At 48.7% G+C, this 9,479-nt stretch overlaps 1 pseudogene; it reads right to left on the reverse strand.

Moving 5' to 3' along the window:
* Window positions 1-521: 521 nt before the first annotated feature.
* On the reverse strand, window positions 522-1,006 carry LOC102426900 (annotated as a pseudogene).
* Window positions 1,007-9,479: the final 8,473 nt, after the last annotated feature.

The raw sequence follows: 9,479 nt of genomic DNA on the forward strand, positions 1-9,479 counted from the left end.
ATTGCAAGTCAGTTCTTCTTTCTAGCGATTAAACACAAGTCTGTTCCAATTTTTTTTAAATGTATTCTGGCACGGGAGGAAAATTGTTTTGCTGTACAACAGGTAGCTTAATCCCCTATACAACTGGGGCTTGGACCTCTGCCCAGCAAAACCGCAGTCTATAAGTTCAATATGCAGCCTCCGGTTCTCCTAACCTAATGAGGTTTTGGCCAGTCTCTGAGTCAGACTCCTCCTCTCTTGGAGAATTTCAAAGTCCTGATAGTTCCCAGGTCCATGGAGAGTGCCCTTTTGTTAACCCTGTTTATTAGTTACAGGGCCCTGCTTTCTTGCCTTCCCACCAGTTCCCTTTGTGGTAGAGCTGCAACCAGGCCTCTTCCAGGGGAGTGCCTTGGAAGGGGATATCAGCCCCTCCTGTGAGCCAGCTGCTTCGCCTAGGGTCTTCCGGGGGCTGGCCAGAGCATCCCCCAGCAAATCCCGGAAGCTGCTGCCCTCTCGCAGTGGCATGGACTCAAGCAGGGGGTTCAGGAGCTGGGCGGCAATGGTGGCATTGATGGCCTGGCATGTGGATACAAATGTGTGCACCTCATGCATGCACTGGATGTAGCCAGCAGCAAAGCGCCCGCTGGCTTCTGCCTACAGCTGCTCACGCCCGCAAGTCCTGCCCCGCAGCACCCCTTGCACATGCCGCACCGTCAGCTCCAGACCTTGGCGTTCTCCAGCTTGGCCTGCACCTGCACCGGCGGGGGTGCCAGGTGGGGAAGGGAGGTGAGGCCAGGCAATGTTCTGACCCCCGTCTGCCCACTCAGCAGCCCCTGGGCACCGGCCTGCCAGCCTCACCTCGGTGCCTGCCTGCAGCTGCCACAGCTCCTGTAGGCTCTCGTTGATCCGCGCGCGCCGCTTCTTCTCCACCAGGGGCTCCCGGGCCTTGCGGTCCCCCCCGCGCCTCCCAGCGGTCCTTATTCTCTCGGCTTGCACAGTCCTGTCAGGGCGCCAGGGGCGACGCCATAACCAGCACTGCCCAAAGCACCGCGGGCACACCCAGCGCCCTTAGCTTCACTGTCGGCAACAGCCCCTGTTCTTCCCACTCTCTCGCTGCTGCTTCTTCTTTCAGGGCTGCAGCGGGCAGCTCAGGCATCCAGCCCCACTTCTTTGACCTGGCTTTCAGGGGCTAAGTCTGCCTAGCAAAACAGTTCTAAATCACCAGGGCGACTGCGGACTTTAGCTTTGTTCCTCCTCTGCTTTTCTCCTGGGAGCTTACTTGTGACCTTGAAGTTTAATTGATAAGACCTGTTAGGTCTGCAGCCAGTAACATAACTGCCAACACCCCTGCCCTCCTTCTCTCAGCTCAGGCCGGTTTTCCCTTACAGATTTTTTTTTTTATTTTACTCTTGATATCTCCCTGACCAATTTCCCTGTCCCCAGTTCAGTTACAGATACTTTCAGAATCAGGGTGAGGGAGGAAGGGAAAGACCAGGTTATGTCCTCTATGAGGAATCTAATAAATAATTGAAAATAGCAAGTTAAACAAAACACGTCACAGGCAGGGTTAGGGCCAGTAAATCTCACCACCCTGCGGATCTGTAAGCCCTCTGTGTCCACCAAAGAGATAAGAAAACCATAAATAACAAGTTCTTTGAAATTTACTACTTTGTTAATTTGCTAAACAGACAGTTAACTTGAAAAGACTTCTCTCTTGCTTTTTAAGCAATCTTGAAACCTAGCCAGCCTTTATCTTAGCCTTTAAATCTATCCTAGAACTTCAAAATTTCAATTTAATACAGCGAATTTACAACCCAGGTAATAGTGAGCAAAAGACTAGCTTGAAGCTGCTAAGAGATTTTGCAGACCATTTCGGGGTCCAGCCCAAACGTTCAGCCAAGTGTATCAACAGAAAGTAGAAAAAATCTAAGTAGCTTTCACTTCACACAGACCAGTAATGAGCAGCTAAGGCAAACACCCATATTTACACTTTCTTAGTAGACTACCCCAGGCTGGAGCTGCATCCAGTCCCCCTTCTCTGTAGTAAATTGGCTAGTCCCACACAAACAAACTTTGTCCCGACCCCATGATGAGACAGACAAGGGAGGGGGTGACCTGTTTTCACAGATCCTTACTCAGATGCCCACCTGACCAAAGTCATGGAGCTACACAAAGGAGAGGAGAGGGCAGGCCCCCTCCTTCCACACTCACACACTTTCACCAGACATTCATTCAGAGTTTAAACAATCCACCTAATTCCTAACAATTTTCCAATTCCTAACAATTTTCCTATAGCCTCCCCTAATCTCTTTGAAATGATCAATTATAAACAAAAAGCCCCCAAAACCAGCCTTCCAACTCCGCGGAAACAAAACCAAATGGTGGGAGCGACCCTCCTTGTCTCAAATCCTTGTGAGGGGATTCCGCATCCCTCCTGAAGTGAGGGGATTCCGCATCCCTCCTGAAGTGAGGGGAATCCACGTCCTTCCTGAAGGAGAGTGGAACGTCTTCCGACTCTCCCCGCCCATTGTCCTTCAGCAGTGCGTCCACCTAGACCTCTTTGGGCATCATAGAATTTCAGAAATGAGCTCACACAGGACAGAACATACAACACAGGACAGAACATTTAACACAGAGAACAGAGTACACAACACACAGACACCTACCGCGGTCAGTCAGACTCTCCGGATCAGGGTCCCTCGTGGGTCTTGGGGATCCCAGACGAGCCCCCAAATGTTATGCCCAGATTTCAAGATCCCCCAAAAGACACCACCAGGGAGCGCTGAGTCCAATGCAAAAGCATAGAGCCTTTATTCAAGCTAGCTTGGTCCCCCTCTGCCTCCATTACTGGATGCGAGAGAGCCCGGAGTTTCGAAAGAACAAAGATTTTATAGGGCTTGGGGTCGGGGGGGTGAGGGCTCACTTGGACCACTGATTTGGCCGATTCCAGTTGGTTGAGTGAGGGCCAGGGGCTAATGATGCAAGGGCAGGCTGCAGTTAGGGTCTGGTTACACAAAGACAGGGGGTGGCTAGCATACTCTTGGCCTTGAGTTTGTTTCCCCTTGCATTCCCATTGGGTGAGATAAGGGCAGGCTGAGTAACTGATACATTCTATGGCTTTTTCTTGGAAGAGGGGTTAGGGACACAGCTATCAGTCCTGTTCTGTCCTTTCATTGTCCATGGGAAGCAGGACAGGTGTTGGGACACGTTCCACAGGACTGTGTTCTGAAACCCATGGAGAACAAGGTCCAGCAGGGCTGTGACAGGCCTCATCACTGGGCCTCCTTCCTGCCTCACTCCAGGACACCCTGAGAGCTGGGTCTCCCTCCCAGTCTCACGTGGGGGGCAGTGTTCATAGAGGTCGGACCCTAAACCTCCATGTGTAGCCATATCAGTGAGAGGCAAGAGGCTAACTCCCCCAAAGGGCTCCTCCCTGGGGAGAGTGAGAGGTTGATCACCCTCAGGTGAGGTTTGGGGCCTGCACTCTGAGTTCCCCACTAAGCACTATGTGAAGGGTGGGGGACGACAATCTCAGTGAGGGGGACAGGCATCCCTACAATGTTTTCCTTGTCAACCCTGAGAGGGACTGTTGTAATGTACCCTGTGAATCACACAAGGACGCCTCAAGAAGTCGAATTAAAGAGTCACATTTATTGCAAATCTGGGACTATGAGGGGGCATTTTGCTCTCTCAAATCTCATAGTAATTACCTAGCCCCAACACCAGATTTATATAGGCAAAAATCACAAAGGTATTTATTACATCTCAGGGTTTGGAATGAAGAACCTGGTTTGCTAAAAAGCAGTTTACAGAAGCAAAATTGAGCAAGTTAGTTAAATTATAGATTTGGGTCTCCGGATCACTGAATCAACGGAAATACATTGCCTGGAGCCATGGGCCTTGGGACCACTGAGTCAACAGAAACACGTTATCTGGAGCCACTGAGGAAATTTAGGATAATTGTGCTATCCCCGTTCCCAGGCACAGAAAAATGTGTTTTCTAAAACCAGTAAGATCACAATCAATGGGATATTTGAAGCACCAACAATGGAGCATTCAATCGATTGGGATAGCATACATAAATTCAGAAAATCAAAGTAACTTTTCTATTGTTAAACAAAGCAAATAAGTACAGAAACCAAACAGCAGGGTTAAAGTTAAACTACAGTTTCTACCTGAGATGATTGCTACCATACTTCATGACCATCGGGGACCTGGTGACAGGAAAGGCACAGATGAGAAGTCGACCAGATCTGAAAACACACCCACCTCCTACTTTTTTGCCTGCAGAGAATCTAATTAAAGACACAAACAAGGAAGCAGGAACTGCCCCAGGGACAACAGGAGGGAAGAAAGCATTGACCCCCACTAGGAAGCCCTTCACAACCCCTCCAGGGACAGATTCTGAGCTCTGAGGAGGGTTTACTGGTCCTGAGCGCCCCCTGGTGTCCTGGACGCTCCCTGCAGCCCAGCCCTGCTGCCTCCCTCAGGGAGGTATGTGTCTGGGCTCACAATGACTTCCCATCACTGTGTCTGCTGTACAGCAATACACGGCCGTGTCCTCAGCTCTCAGACTGCTCATTTGCAGATACAGCCTGTTCTTGGCATTGTCTCTGGAGATGGTAAATTGGCCCTTCACAGAGGCGGAATAGTATGTGCTACCACCATCACCTCTAATGTCTGAGACCCAATCCAGCCCCTTCCCTGGAGCCTGGCGGACCCAGTGCATCCAGAAGCTACTGGAGGTGAATCCAGAGGCTGCACAGGAGTCTCAGAGACCCCCCAGGCTGCACCAAGCCTCCCCCAGACTCCACCAGCTGCACCTCACACTCGACACCTGCAAACACAGAGACAAAATGTGGACTTAGAGTCACATGGAAGCAAAAACAGGCACAGGCACAGGTCTCAGCATTCCCCACCCCTGAGACTGACCTTGATAAATGATCAGGAGGAAAACGCAGCTTGGCACCAAGTCCATGGTGGAGTCCCTGGGGTCCTGTCTCAAGCACTTGGGTTCTGGGTGTCTCCCCAACATGCCAACATGCCGGGCAGGGCCCTTTTTTATGAGCAGGAGGAGAGCCCCATTTGCATGGAGTTTGGATATAAGGGTGCAGCTGGGACCCTGGGCTGCATGCCTGACCTTGTCATCCTACGGGTGACCCCAGATGGTAAAGGACTCAAGAATGCTGGCCACAAGGGGTCCTGTCCTGACCCACCCTCCCTTCCTCCTGTGGATGAAAGGGGCTACATGCTAGCCTGACAAGCTCAGGGAAGGCCTGCATAGCACTCTTGCAGACTCAGAGACCTAAAGTCACCACAAAGGATGGTCTGAAATTAAACTTTGACTAAAAGCAGTTATGGTGGGCAGTTATTTCTTAGGCCGATATCTTCACTGACAAGGTCAACCTTTACCTTAACTGAGCCTGTCTGTCTTTTTGCATCTATAATAACATACCCTTGCAATGTTTGGGTAACTTGTAACTTCCCTTTTTCTGGTCCTCCTGGGGCAGAACCTAATGTGCTGGGCACCAGGACAGATACTGTGAAGGAAAACCCCTATTCTGTAAAACTACTGTTTGGAATTCTCTGCTATTCTTTGGACGGCCTCTTATTCTGAAAAAATAAGTTTGCTTTCTAGCCTGCTTGAATAATGGGGGAGATAAACTTAGCTGTCTGACCTTGTAGGCCAGAGACTAGATACACCCAATGCCATGCCAGGTGCATTTTTTAATTGGATAGAACTGTGTAGTTTTCAAGGCCGCTGCTAGCAAGCACGCAAAGGGCTGGCTCTTCTATAAAAAGGGAAGTTCAGCTTGTAGCTTTGTTTAGAATTTGAATTCATTTCCCTAAGCCCACCTCGGTGAATAAAGTGTAACTCCAAACTCTCAGAGCGTTGTTTGGTTCTTGCCCGGTTTTTCTGTAACAATACCACAAATTCCTTCATTATCATGTTAATTGTTCCTGCACCCACCTTAGTATGTGCCCATCATTTTAATTTTTACCCAATCCCAGGGTTTTCCCTGCTTTGATTTATCCCATCTCCTTAATCTATCACCCATGAATTTCATGTAACCCATCCACATCCCTTTCCTTTGATTGCAATATATAAATACAGATGTAACCCGCCATTCTCCAGAACATTATCTCAATTCGTTGAGGTTCTGCTTCTGGATATGTCGACAGTTTGGCTCAAATAAACTCACAAAAACTATTTACAGGTTTCAGTGGTTTTTTACATTAACACTCCTTTCCTGAGACCCAGTCATCCTGACCCCATTCCTTTGGGGGCAGCTTCCAGGATTGAGATCCTCCATCCTTGGGGTTGATAAGGACCTAGGGGTGTTGCCCTAAGAGGTACTGTGAATGGGGCTTCCTCTTGCTCTTCTTCACCCGCCATGAGCCATGTTGTCTTTCAGGGGAGTATTGGGGGGGATAAGAATTTCTATTGGATTATACTTTTATTTTGAGACTGATATATTCTCTTTGTTATTTTCCCCAATCATTTTTTTCCACAAAACTCCAACATATACATATGACAAGGCCAGTGGGGCCGGGCTGGATGTTGTGGCCATAGTCTCTGTCTCTAAACTGTGGTCGCTGACACAAGCACGCAGCTCCCTTCCTGAAACCACAGGTTTCACTCATCTTCCCTGCCATTAGTTTATGAAAGTCCTGTTTTCCAAGCCTCTCAAAATGGGAGAATTTTCATCATTAAAAAAAAATAAATGGAGCCCTGGCTGGTGTGGCTCTTGTACCAAGAGTTTGGGGTTTGATTCCTGGTCAATGGCAGGTACTTGGGTTGTGGGCTCCTCCCTGGTACATGCCTTAGTCAGGTCTCATGCAGGAGGCAACCAATCAATGTGTTTCTCTCATATCAATGTTTCTCTTTGTTTTTGCCTCTCTCTTCCATTCTCCCTAAAAACCAACAGAAAAATATCCTCAGATGAGGATTAACAAAAAAGGAACATTTTTTTTTAAATTTTTGAGAGAGAGGAAGAGAGTGGGAGAGAGAGGTAAAAACATCTATGACAGAGAATCATGGATGGACTGACTCCTGCACGCCCCCTACTGGGGATCGAGCCTGCACCCCAGGCATGTGCTTGGACCAGGAATCAATCTGGTAACCTCTTGGTTGCTGGGTTGACAATCAACCCCTGAGCCACACTGGCCAGGCTCCTTCTCTTTTCGAGTAGCATGTACTTGACTCAGTGTTTGCTCAGCTGCTGCAGATCTTTGACAGCTTTCAAGAGTCCAACAAATGCCCAGTTCTGATTGTTTCGGTTTGTCTTTATTGTTTTTTGTAAAGGTACAAGAGTTTGGAGCTGCCTATGCCACCATTTGGCTTCTGCCCCTTCTGCTCAGTGACTCCTTTTGAAGAAACAGAGAATAAGAAGGGAGAAGAGCAACCACCCCTGAAATCTACCCACAACAGAGAAAATAGAGGGGGTGCAGAGCCCATCCCAGGAGAGCAGAAGTGGGAGGAGGGGCCAGGAAGAGCAGTGAATCTGGTGTTTGGTAACATGTGGGGAAGCTCGGGACTTGGTTGGAAAGTTTGTAAGGAGGAAGCTCCGAAAGGTTGGAACCTTTTGGGGAGTTGGCTAAAGTCAACTGCCCATTTCCTGACTTTTCTAAACAAGTCTGAGCCCCCAGGTGTTTACTGGAATCTTTATGCTTAGTCTGCAGACATCCTTGCTTAAAGGACACTGCAGACACCCGTCAACTCAAGGATGCTTGCCCTGCTGATAGCATCTAATAGTGAATTTTAGTTCATCCTTTGTTACAATAAAAGCATAAGGAGGCAGCCAAATGTGGCTGTTTTGTTTCTCTAGCCAGGCATTTCCTTAGCCCTCTCTTTCACAGAAACGTGTGTCAGAGTAGTCATTCATCCTTCGCTCAGGGTCAGCATCAGCCCTGGCAGTAATGAGATCCTGTGTTTTAGGAAGGTAAGCTTCCTGTCCCTGGAGGATCGCAGGACACATGTCCAGAAGAGGTGGTTCCTCTTGAAGGTGATCAGGTATGTGGCAGGGTCTCTGCTCAGCCTCAGGCCCAGGCTTGCACCTCCCCAGGCTGCTGGCTCAGAGATGTTGGGTCCTTGTTTAAAAGAAACACAGAGATGAGGGGTTTTCAGGGGCTGAGAGGAGAAGGAGGTGGGAGTCAGTGTGTAATGGTGGCCGGGCTGCTCTAGGCTGCAATCGAAATGCTTTGGAAGTGGGCACACATAAGTGATGATGAGAAGGCTAACCCCTATTTTGTAAAACTACTGTTTGGAATTCTCAGCTATTTTTTAGAAGGCTTCTTATTCTAAAAAAAATAACTTTGCTTTCTAGCCTGCTTTAGCCTGTTTGAATAATGAGGAAGATAAACTTAGCTGTCTGACTTTATAGGCCAGATACTAGATACGCCCATACTCTCAATGCCATGCCAGGTGTATTTTTTAATTGGATAGAACTGTGTTGTTTTCAAGGCCACCAGCAAGATAACCACTAAGCACACACAGGCCTGGCTCTTTAATAAAAAAGGGAAGTTCTGCTTGTAGCTTTGCCCAGAATTTGAAAGGCATTTTTCTCTGGGCTCGCGTGTAATAATAAAGTGTGACTCCAAACTCTCTGAGCATTGCTTGATTTACTCCAGTTCTCTGTAACATTATTGATTCCCTGAAATACTGGGGAAAACCAACCCATGCGTTGGCCTTTTGGCTTCTGGTGGACTAAGTTTGGGGCCCGAGGGCACTGGACATGTCTCCTGAAGGTGCGTGCAGTGCTGATCTTAGCAGAATTAAACCAGGGGACTCTGGATGCTCCCAGACCTCAGCCCAGGACCTGGCCAGCATTTGGAGAGAGTGGACAGACACTTCTGGACCTGTCAACAGAATCAGTAAGGTAGGGGCCCCAGTCAGTCAGTCCCACTCCAAGTGAGTGGGAGGGGTAGCTTGATCACTTCCCTGGAAGCCATACAGCTTCCTTAGGCAATTCGTCAGGAATTGGGTGGATTGTTTAAACTCTGAGTGAATGTCTGGTGAAAGTTTGTGAGTGTGGAAGGAAAGGGCCTGCCCTCTCCTCTCCTTTGTGTGGCTCCACGACTTCGGTTACAGAGTCAGAGTGGGCCCCAACCTACGGTTCCATGACTTGTCATACAGCATAATGGGTGACTCACCCCCAATTGGAGGTGATCAGGCCCGGGGTTTATACGGGTGCACCTTAGCTAAGACAAATCTAAGCTCCTAAAGGATGCAGCCAGGGTGGCATCTGAGTGAGGATCTGTGAAAACAGGTCAACCCCTCCCTTGTCTGGACTCATTCCATCAGAAGCGGAATGGTTTACATGCCTAGATCTGAAAGATGCCTTTTTTCTGCCTCTGATTATCCCCTTCAGCCAGCGACTTTTTGCTTTTGAGTGGGAAAACTCAACTATGGGGGTCAAGGACCAGTTTCCTGGAGCAGACTTCCACAAGGATTCAAGAACTCCCCTACTCTATTTAGTGGAGCACAAGCATCTGATCTA

Source organism: Myotis lucifugus, unplaced genomic scaffold (genome assembly GCF_000147115.1).
Source record: "Myotis lucifugus unplaced genomic scaffold, Myoluc2.0 scaffold_1596, whole genome shotgun sequence".
Taxonomy (NCBI): domain Eukaryota; kingdom Metazoa; phylum Chordata; class Mammalia; order Chiroptera; family Vespertilionidae; genus Myotis; species Myotis lucifugus.